This window comes from Schistocerca americana, unplaced genomic scaffold (assembly GCF_021461395.2).
Source record: "Schistocerca americana isolate TAMUIC-IGC-003095 unplaced genomic scaffold, iqSchAmer2.1 HiC_scaffold_1190, whole genome shotgun sequence".
NCBI classification, from domain to species: domain Eukaryota; kingdom Metazoa; phylum Arthropoda; class Insecta; order Orthoptera; family Acrididae; genus Schistocerca; species Schistocerca americana.
Window position 1 is genome coordinate 7501 of NW_025725254.1, and position 10000 is coordinate 17500.

General features: G+C 57.2%; 2 non-coding genes and 1 pseudogene across 2 annotated transcripts; all 3 read left to right on the forward strand.

Annotated features, from left to right (window-relative positions):
* Positions 1–3449: 3449 nt before the first annotated feature.
* Positions 3450–5359, forward strand: LOC124563343. The gene has a single exon (XR_006970106.1). It is a non-coding gene; the product is annotated as a small subunit ribosomal RNA (ribosomal RNA).
* Positions 5360–5711: 352 nt separating this feature from the next.
* Positions 5712–5866, forward strand: LOC124563341. The gene has a single exon (XR_006970104.1). It is a non-coding gene; the product is annotated as a 5.8S ribosomal RNA (ribosomal RNA).
* Positions 5867–6054: 188 nt separating this feature from the next.
* Positions 6055–10000, forward strand: part of LOC124563345 — a 7966-nt pseudogene continuing 4020 nt past the window's right edge.

The window sequence follows — 10000 nt, forward strand, 5'->3', positions numbered from 1 at the left end:
CCACGTTGCGCCTTAACGTAACCCACGTTGCGCCTTAACCTAACCCATATTGCGCCTTAACCTAACCCATATTGCGCCTTAACCTAACCCATATTGCGCCTTAACCTAACCCATATTGTACCTTAACCTAACCTATATTGTACCTTAACCTAACCTATATTGTACCTTAACCTAACCTATATTGGGCCTTAACCTAACCTATATTGGGCCTTAACCTAACCTATATTGGGCCTTAACCTAACCTATATTGGGCCTTAACCTAACCTATATTGGGCCTTAACGTAACCCACGTTGCGCCTTAACGTAACCCACGTTGCGCCTTAACGTAACCCACGTTGCGCCTTAACGTAACCCACGTTGCGCCTTAACGTAACCCACGTTGCGCCTTAACGTAACCCACGTTGCGCCTTAACCTAACCCATATTGCGCCTTAACCTAACCCATATTGCGCCTTACCCTAACCCATATTGCGCCTTAACCTAACCCATATTGTGCCTTAACCTAACCTATATTGTACCTTAACCTAACCCATATTGTACCTTAACCTAACCTATATTGTACCTTAACCTAACCTATATTGTACCTTAACCTAACCTATATTGTACCTTAACCTAACCCATATTGCGCCTTAACCTAACCCATATTGCGCCTTAACCTAACCCATATTGCGCCTTAACCTAACCCATATTGCGCCTTAACCTAACCCATATTGCGCCTTAACCTAACCCATATTGCGCCTTAACCTAACCCATATTGCGCCTTAACCTAACCCATATTGCGCCTTAACCTAACCCATATTGCGCCTTAACCTAACCCATATTGTACCTTAACCTAACCCATATTGTACCTTAACCTAACCTATATTGTACCTTAACCTAACCTATATTGTACCTTAACCTAACCTATATTGTACCTTAACCTAACCTATATTGGGCCTTAACCTAACCTATATTGGGCCTTAACCTAACCTATATTGGGCCTTAACCTAACCTATATTGGGCCTTAACGTAACCCACGTTGCGCCTTAACGTAACCCACGTTGCGCCTTAACGTAACCCACGTTGCGCCTTAACGTAACCCACGTTGCGCCTTAACGTAACCCACGTTGCGCCTTAACGTAACCCACGTTGCGCCTTAACGTAACCCACGTTGCGCCTTAACGTAACCCACGTTGCGCCTTAACGTAACCCACGTTGCGCCTTAACCCAACACACGTTGCGCCTTAACCCAACACACGTTGGGCCTTAACCCAACACACGTTGGGCCTTAACCCAACACACGTTGGGCCTTAACCCAACACACGTTGGGCCTTAACCCAACACACGTTGGGCCTTAACCCAACACACGTTGGGCCTTAACCCAACACACGTTGGGCCTTAACCCAACACACGTTGGGCCTTAACCCAACACACGTTGGGCCTTAACCCAACACACGTTGGGCCTTAACCCAACACACGTTGGGCCTTAACCCAACACACGTTGGGCCTTAACCCAACACACGTTGGGCCTTAACCCAACACACGTTGGGCCTTAACCCAACACACGTTGGGCCTTAACCCAACACACGTTGGGCCTTAACCCAACACACGTTGGGCCTTAACCCAACACACGTTGGGCCTTAACCCAACACACGTTGGGCCTTAACCCAACACACGTTGGGCCTTAACCCAACACACGTTGGGCCTTAACCCAACACACGTTGGGCCTTAACCCAACACACGTTGGGCCTTAACCCAACACACGTTGGGCCTTAACCTGCTCTGTAATTGTCATACGACGCGTTAAATTAGTGTGGTGTTGCCTAACTGCAACCCCCGCAATATAGTTTGCTACTCGCACTGCCTGGTCCCCAGAGTATCGCTTCATGTTAAACACCTTGCAGCTATACACTGTAATGCGGATGGCAGCAGGACGTACATGCTCAATGCCCTTCGCAGTTGTTCATTGGCATTTGCATGGCGAAGCACAGCCTACGTTGTGGTACGGCGTGTGTCAACTGTCCGCTGATGTTGTACGTCCAAATCACACACTGTACTGCACATTGGTCCTCATGTACTGAATGATACATCGTGGTACATGTGTGACCGTACCACGACTGCGCCAACAACGGCGAACCATACGGTCCAAATATTGTGCACTCAGCTACGTGTCGTCTCCCTATAAGAGCTGGATTGCAGTATGGTATGCCGTGGATGGCGATCAGCATGAGCCGTCTGTTGATGTAGTGGCGCGTGTTGTCAGACGTAGTCGTCTCTTCTCACACACCGTGATAGCATGGTGCACTGCGTTCCACATCTGCGACATGCGACAGAGGCCGGTTGACAGTCGTTCGCGCAATGGACATCGCATACGTACGGGGGCCACCTTCCACGTGTTCGCGAAGCGTGCACATGTTGTTGCGTGTATGTGGGCAGACATAGTGTGTCGTGACACCTGACACAGGCATGCAACAATCGTTGAATTTGCAAATGGCGATGGACGTCTACGTTTGCTGGTGACGTTACGCAAATGAACAACTGGTAAACGGTTGTGGTGCGGTTGTTCTCGCTAGAGGTGAATCAGTGATGGCGACGATCGGTTGAGCTACCAACCGGTTGTTTCAGCGATACCCACCATGCCCACGAACGTGAATGGCATGTGGGTGTGAAGCGATACGCGGCGGTGGCTGGGTGGGACCGTCCCCGGCCGGTGAGGGGGGGCCTCCCGGCGTGCTGGCCGCGCGGTGCGTGGGCGCACGCGCTACAGCCGGCTGGTGGGGGCGGCCAGTGGCAGGCGCGCCGGCCGACGGAGGCGGCAGGCGGCGCAGCTGCGCGCCGGCGCACCCTGCACGCGGCGCCGTGCGGCCAAAGTAGGTCCTCGCGGGCCCGGTGCGAAGCGCGGTGGACATCTGCAGTGTGCTGGTCCGATTGAGGACTGTGTGCGCTGAGGATGCGCCGCCGCCCGGCGCTCGGCGCCGCGACGCCGTCTGCTGCTCGGTCGCCTCTGCGGTTCTCGCAGGTGGTTTGTATCGCAGCTGTGCGGACGTGTTGGCGCGTGCGCTGTGCTGGGAGAGTTCGCTTCGGCACCCAAGTGGGGCTTTTGTCCTTCTGTGGCGCTGGCGTTGGAGCTGCCGGCCACCGTAGGTGGCGCGTGTTGTCTCCCGCCGGCAATGCCACGACAGCACGCTCCCGGGCCTCTGTCGGCAGCGGCAAGCTCAGTTGGGAGCACGGGTGGTCGCACCTAAAGCGTCTACTCGCCAAACTCCGGGCGATTGCGCCTCTCTCGAACCCGACCAAGTACTTAGGACGGCGCTGCGCGCCGCCGGGACCTGAGAGGGTTTCGAGGTGTATTGTGCAGGGGAGCTCAGCCTCCTCCTGTTTGCAGAATAATTGAGCGGACGCTTGCGTGTTCGCGCGGGCCCCCGGGACACACTCCCGGGCGGCCGGCTGCTCAGCTCTAGTTGACGCAGCTCCCTGGTTGATCCTGCCAGTAGTCATATGCTTGTCTCAAAGATTAAGCCATGCATGTCTCAGTACAAGCCGCATTAAGGTGAAACCGCGAATGGCTCATTAAATCAGTTATGGTTCCTTAGATCGTACCCACGTTACTTGGATAACTGTGGTAATTCTAGAGCTAATACATGCAAACAGAGTCCCGACCAGAGATGGAAGGGACGCTTTTATTAGATCAAAACCAATCGGTCGGCTCGTCCGGTCCGTTTGCCTTGGTGACTCTGAATAACTTTGGGCTGATCGCACGGTCCTCGTACCGGCGACGCATCTTTCAAATGTCTGCCTTATCAACTGTCGATGGTAGGTTCTGCGCCTACCATGGTTGTAACGGGTAACGGGGAATCAGGGTTCGATTCCGGAGAGGGAGCCTGAGAAACGGCTACCACATCCAAGGAAGGCAGCAGGCGCGCAAATTACCCACTCCCGGCACGGGGAGGTAGTGACGAAAAATAACGATACGGGACTCATCCGAGGCCCCGTAATCGGAATGAGTACACTTTAAATCCTTTAACGAGTATCTATTGGAGGGCAAGTCTGGTGCCAGCAGCCGCGGTAATTCCAGCTCCAATAGCGTATATTAAAGTTGTTGCGGTTAAAAAGCTCGTAGTTGGATTTGTGTCCCACGCTGTTGGTTCACCGCCCGTCGGTGTTTAACTGGCATGTATCGTGGGACGTCCTGCCGGTGGGGCGAGCTGAAGGCGTGCGACGCGCCTCGTGCGTGCTCGTGCGTCCCGAGGCGGACCCCGTTGCAATCCTACCAGGGTGCTCTTGAGTGAGTGTCTCGGTGGGCCGGCACGTTTACTTTGAACAAATTAGAGTGCTTAAAGCAGGCAAGCCCGCCTGAATACTGTGTGCATGGAATAATGGAATAGGACCTCGGTTCTATTTTGTTGGTTTTCGGAACCCGAGGTAATGATTAATAGGGACAGGCGGGGGCATTCGTATTGCGACGTTAGAGGTGAAATTCTTGGATCGTCGCAAGACGAACAGAAGCGAAAGCATTTGCCAAGTATGTTTTCATTAATCAAGAACGAAAGTTAGAGGTTCGAAGGCGATCAGATACCGCCCTAGTTCTAACCATAAACGATGCCAGCCAGCGATCCGCCGCAGTTCCTCCGATGACTCGGCGGGCAGCCTCCGGGAAACCAAAGCTTTTGGGTTCCGGGGGAAGTATGGTTGCAAAGCTGAAACTTAAAGGAATTGACGGAAGGGCACCACCAGGAGTGGAGCCTGCGGCTTAATTTGACTCAACACGGGAAACCTCACCAGGCCCGGACACCGGAAGGATTGACAGATTGATAGCTCTTTCTTGATTCGGTGGGTGGTGGTGCATGGCCGTTCTTAGTTGGTGGAGCGATTTGTCTGGTTAATTCCGATAACGAACGAGACTCTAGCCTGCTAACTAGTCGCGTGACATCCTTCGTGCTGTCAGCGATTACTTTTCTTCTTAGAGGGACAGGCGGCTTCTAGCCGCACGAGATTGAGCAATAACAGGTCTGTGATGCCCTTAGATGTTCTGGGCCGCACGCGCGCTACACTGAAGGAATCAGCGTGTCTTCCTAGGCCGAAAGGTCGGGGTAACCCGCTGAACCTCCTTCGTGCTAGGGATTGGGGCTTGCAATTGTTCCCCATGAACGAGGAATTCCCAGTAAGCGCGAGTCATAAGCTCGCGTTGATTACGTCCCTGCCCTTTGTACACACCGCCCGTCGCTACTACCGATTGAATGATTTAGTGAGGTCTTCGGACTGGTACGCGGCATTGACTCTGTCGTTGCCGATGCTACCGGAAAGATGACCAAACTTGATCATTTAGAGGAAGTAAAAGTCGTAACAAGGTTTCCGTAGGTGAACCTGCGGAAGGATCATTACCGACTAGACTGCATGTCTTTCGATGTGCGTGTCGTGTCGCGCAACACGCTACCTGTACGGCTCGCAGTAGCCGTGCGCCGCGTGCGGAACCACGCGTGCGTCTCAAAACTAACGCCAATGTTGTGTGGTACGAGCGCTGAAGCGCTGGAGCGGCTGGCCTGCGGCACCTGGCGCCTGGCGCCGGTTTTGAATGACTTTCGCCCGACTGCCTGTCCGCTCCGGTGTGGAGCCGTACGACGCCCATCGGCCGTGAGGCCGTTGGACACAGAACGCTTGAACAGGGGCCGCCACACGCCTACGTCCCGCCTATGCAACTGTCTTGAAAGAGACAGTGGAAACTCAGAAAAAGATCACCCAGGACGGTGGATCACTCGGCTCGTGGGTCGATGAAGAACGCAGCAAATTGCGCGTCGACATGTGAACTGCAGGACACATGAACATCGACGTTTCGAACGCACATTGCGGTCCATGGATTCCGTTCCCGGGCCACGTCTGGCTGAGGGTCGGCTACGTATACTGAAGCGCGCGGCGTTTGCCCCGCTTCGCAGACCTGGGAGCGTCGCGGCCGCCTGTGGGGCCGGCCGCGCCTCCTTAAACGTGCGATGCGCGCCCGTCGCCTGGCGGTTCGCATACCGGTACTTACTCGGTAGCGTGCACAGCCGGCTGGCGGTGTGGCGTGCGACACCTCGTGCAACGACCTCAGAGCAGGCGAGACTACCCGCTGAATTTAAGCATATTACTAAGCGGAGGAAAAGAAACTAACAAGGATTCCCCCAGTAGCGGCGAGCGAACAGGGAAGAGTCCAGCACCGAACCCCGCAGGCTGCCGCCTGTCGTGGCATGTGGTGTTTGGGAGGGTCCACTACCCCGACGCCTCGCGCCGAGCCCAAGTCCAACTTGAATGAGGCCACGGCCCGTAGAGGGTGCCAGGCCCGTAGCGGCCGGTGCGAGCGTCGGCGGGACCTCTCCTTCGAGTCGGGTTGCTTGAGAGTGCAGCTCCAAGTGGGTGGTAAACTCCATCTGAGACTAAATATGACCACGAGACCGATAGCGAACAAGTACCGTGAGGGAAAGTTGAAAAGAACTTTGAAGAGAGAGTTCAAAAGTACGTGAAACCGTTCTGGGGTAAACGTGAGAAGTCCGAAAGGTCGAACGGGTGAGATTCACGCCCATCCGGCCACTGGCCTCCGCCCTCGGCAGATGGGGCCGGCCGCCCGCGCGGAGCAATCCGCGGCGGGGTCGTGTCCGGTTGCCTTTCCACTCGCCGCGGGGTGGGGCCGTTCCGGTGTGCGGTGGGCCGCACTTCTCCCCTAGTAGGACGTCGCGACCCGCTGGGTGCCGGCCTACGGCCCGGGTGCGCAGCCTGTCCTTCCGCGGGCCTCGGTTCGCGTCTGTTGGGCAGAGCCCCGGTGTCCTGGCTGGCTGCCCGGCGGTATATCTGGAGGAGTCGATTCGCCCCTTTGGGCGCTCGGGCTCCCGGCAAGCGCGCGCGGTTCTTCCCGGATGACGGACCTACCTGGCCCGGCCCCGGACCCGCGCCGCTGTTGGCTCGGGATGCTCTCGGGCGGAATAATCGCTCCCGTCAGCGGCGCTTCAGCTTTGGACAATTTCACGACCCGTCTTGAAACACGGACCAAGGAGTCTAACATGTGCGCGAGTCATTGGGCTGTACGAAACCTAAAGGCGTAATGAAAGTGAAGGTCTCGCCTTGCGCGGGCCGAGGGAGGATGGGGCTTCCCCGCCCTTCACGGGGCGGCGGCCTCCGCACTCCCGGGGCGTCTCGTCCTCATTGCGAGGTGAGGCGCACCTAGAGCGTACACGTTGGGACCCGAAAGATGGTGAACTATGCCTGGCCAGGACGAAGTCAGGGGAAACCCTGATGGAGGTCCGTAGCGATTCTGACGTGCAAATCGATCGTCGGAGCTGGGTATAGGGGCGAAAGACTAATCGAACCATCTAGTAGCTGGTTCCCTCCGAAGTTTCCCTCAGGATAGCTGGTGCTCGTACGAGTCTCATCCGGTAAAGCGAATGATTAGAGGCCTTGGGGCCGAAACGACCTCAACCTATTCTCAAACTTTAAATGGGTGAGATCTCCGGCTTGCTTGATATGCTGAAGCCGCGAGCAAACGACTCGGATCGGAGTGCCAAGTGGGCCACTTTTGGTAAGCAGAACTGGCGCTGTGGGATGAACCAAACGCCGAGTTAAGGCGCCCGAATCGACGCTCATGGGAAACCATGAAAGGCGTTGGTTGCTTAAGACAGCAGGACGGTGGCCATGGAAGTCGGAATCCGCTAAGGAGTGTGTAACAACTCACCTGCCGAAGCAACTAGCCCTGAAAATGGATGGCGCTGAAGCGTCGTGCCTATACTCGGCCGTCAGTCTGGCAGTCATGGCCGGTCCTTGCGGCCGGCCGCGAAGCCCTGACGAGTAGGAGGGTCGCGGCGGTGGGCGCAGAAGGGTCTGGGCGTGAGCCTGCCTGGAGCCGCCGTCGGTGCAGATCTTGGTGGTAGTAGCAAATACTCCAGCGAGGCCCTGGAGGGCTGACGCGGAGAAGGGTTTCGTGTGAACAGCCGTTGCACACGAGTCAGTCGATCCTAAGCCCTAGGAGAAATCCGATGTTGATGGGGGCCGTCATAGCATGATGCACTTTGTGCTGGCCCCCGTTGGGCGAAAGGGAATCCGGTTCCTATTCCGGAACCCGGCAGCGGAACCGATACAAGTCGGGCCCCTCTTTTAGAGATGCTCGTCGGGGTAACCCAAAAGGACCCGGAGACGCCGTCGGGAGATCGGGGAAGAGTTTTCTTTTCTGCATGAGCGTTCGAGTTCCCTGGAATCCTCTAGCAGGGAGATAGGGTTTGGAACGCGAAGAGCACCGCAGTTGCGGCGGTGTCCCGATCTTCCCCTCGGACCTTGAAAATCCGGGAGAGGGCCACGTGGAGGTGTCGCGCCGGTTCGTACCCATATCCGCAGCAGGTCTCCAAGGTGAAGAGCCTCTAGTCGATAGAATAATGTAGGTAAGGGAAGTCGGCAAATTGGATCCGTAACTTCGGGATAAGGATTGGCTCTGAGGATCGGGGCGTGTCGGGCTTGGTCGGGAAGTGGGTCAGCGCTAACGTGCCGGGCCTGGGCGAGGTGAGTGCCGTAGGGGTGCCGGTAAGTGCGGGCGTTTAGCGCGGGCGTGGTCTGCTCTCGCCGTTGGTTGGCCTCGTGCTGGCCGGCGGTGCAGGATGCGCGCGCCTGCGCGGCGTTCGCGCCCCGGTGCTTCAACCTGCGTGCAGGATCCGAGCTCGGTCCCGTGCCTTGGCCTCCCACGGATCTTCCTTGCTGCGAGGCCGCGTCCGCCTTAGCGTGCTCCTCCGGGGGCGCGCGGGTGCGCGGATTCTCTTCGGCCGCCATTCAACGATCAACTCAGAACTGGCACGGACTGGGGGAATCCGACTGTCTAATTAAAACAAAGCATTGCGATGGCCCTAGCGGGTGTTGACGCAATGTGATTTCTGCCCAGTGCTCTGAATGTCAACGTGAAGAAATTCAAGCAAGCGCGGGTAAACGGCGGGAGTAACTATGACTCTCTTAAGGTGGCCAAGTGGCGGTGGTGTGGCTGCATCCGGACTTGGCTTCTCGAAGTGCGGTCTTGATGTAGTCGTGCTGCTGCTGCGAGGTGCCTTCCTTGGGTTATAGTTACAGGGAGAGTGATGCGCAATACATGGGCCTAGCCCTCTTAGCCTCTCCTCTCCTGCAGTCTTCTCCCCTTCTCGTGGGCCCGCTGATTTCGCAGAGTGGAAGACCGCACCAGGGGCTTGGGGGGGTTACCAGCCCCCCCTCGCACTATCCCTTTTTTTTAGTTGGGGGCAGTAAGCAGAGAATAAGTGGTGGCCCTTCCGCTGAAGGTGCCACCCCAACTCCCCCAGCACCTAGCCGGCCAACCGGCCGTGCCGAAAATCTTGTAACTTTTGCAGCTATGTATACCTGTAGTGAGTGCCACCGCAGCTTTACAACCAAGAACGGTCTCGGGGTCCATCGCCGCCGCCAACATCTTGCGGCCGCCAACGCGGAGATCGTCACGGAGAGGCATCGCGCGAGGTGGACGGAGGAAGAAGTCCTGTCGCTCGCCAAGGCAGAGGCCGAACTGTTCCTCGAGAGGGACGCCCGGTTCTTCTTTGTAAATCAAGAGCTCATCAGGATGTTCCCCGACCGAACGCTTGAGGCAATCAAGTGCCGACGGCGGCAAGCTGCCCACAAGCAGCTTGTCCGCCAATTCATGGAGGCGCTTGAGATCGGTCGGGGGGAAGAGCCGGCGTCCCGCCGGGGAGCGGCGAGCCCGCTGCCTGACGCGGGCGAGGCCGCTGCGCCGCCCGTCGACGCAGCCGAGGACTTCGCGGCCGACACCACCGGGCCGCCGCCGGAGGGGCCGACTGACGCCGCCATCTGGGAGCATCTGGCGGGGCTACCCGCTTCCGCCCAGCGTTTCTCTGCCCTGGATCGTGTCATCGGTCTGGGGCGGGGCACGCCGCCCGATGTCATCCTGGGCATGCTCCCGGATGCCCTTGCGTCGGTCGGGTCCAGAGGGGAGAGATCGATCACCAGGACACAGCGGCCGCGCCAACCATCGAAGCGGCCGCCTGCCGCGCCGCCGACGC